The sequence below is a fragment of the Etheostoma spectabile genome, chromosome 23 (genome assembly GCF_008692095.1).
Source record: "Etheostoma spectabile isolate EspeVRDwgs_2016 chromosome 23, UIUC_Espe_1.0, whole genome shotgun sequence".
Taxonomy (NCBI): Eukaryota; Metazoa; Chordata; class Actinopteri; order Perciformes; family Percidae; genus Etheostoma; species Etheostoma spectabile.
This window is the reverse complement of record NC_045755.1, coordinates 3,478,769-3,480,092: the sequence shown is the minus strand read 5'-3', so window position 1 is coordinate 3,480,092 and position 1,324 is coordinate 3,478,769.

Sequence of the window (1,324 nt, the reverse complement as noted above, 5' to 3'; positions counted from 1 at the left end):
GTGGAATGTGTTTGGCAGGTGAAATGAGCTGTCAGCGCATATAATTAATCAATCTCACTGAATACAAGACTGATTTTCATGTTTTTTTTAGCTACAAAGGTCATATATGTAGCTATGATACAGGACACATGATTAGGCGTATTTTAATATTCATAGTGTGCTTAACAGTAACAGAATATTCTGATTTGATATAAATTCACCAGACGTCCGAGATCAAAACTGGGAACATAATCCCCAAAAAGGGAGAAAAACTGGGACATTTCCAGTTTGACTATCAATCTAATTAAAAAAAACCTAATGTTGTGTCTTTAAAAACAGAACAGGGACAGAGGTAGTTTTCTTCTGTATTTAGTCAGGGACAGACAATCAAAAACGGGGACTGTCCCCTAAATCCGAGGACGTCTGGTCACCCTAGACCATAGACCAGACATCCTCGGTGTATCTATCATTTGTAAATGATAGGTATTTGCAAAGGCTATAATAGGTATTTTGCAAATCACACATTATAAATATGATAGGGAAGAAGAAACATATAGTGACCGTTTTCTTACAACAAAAAGTTTATTTCAACTGACAGTCATATTGGACTGGTCCAACATAAATAAATAACTAAGGACCATGTCTACAGAACAGGACGTGCATATCGCGACTTTCGATATCTTTGATAAATGACCAGTTGTCTCAGCTCTTATTACATAAGTATTTGGACAGATCCACCTCTTTTATGTTGTGTTGACTCTACTCAAGCACATTGCTATTGAAAAGGCTATATAATATATATACATATATATATAAATAATATCTTATAAGAGTAATGTGGAAGTCTTATCAAACAAATCCCAACTAAACCAGAGACAATCCCAATGTAATAACAACATAAGCATTCATTACTGCTGCTTTAGGACCCCCAGAATAACGTAGGTCATACTCACTTATATAACGATATTGCGTTGATATATCTTTCACCCCTAACAAAGCACGCGTACCAGTACTTATTTAAAGGAGCAGTATGAAATGAAAGTGGCAGTTTTTATTTTACTAGGTTGAATCTCCCTTTAAAACTCGCAAAACTTAACTTATGTAGCAATTTTCAAAACACAGATACAAAATGCTTTACAGAACCCAGAGTAGAAGAGATAAGATTTAAAAAAAAGTCTGAGCAGGAATATGCTGCACAGTGCTCTGGCATCTTGTATTTTCTGCTGCTAAGTAACGAGTATGACCGGTCCAAGATGGCGGCTGGATTTCTCGCGCTCAGCCTACCAATGCGGCGTCTACTCTTTATTATGTCTATGGTTTCCTCCACAACATTGCAGGGGAGGGT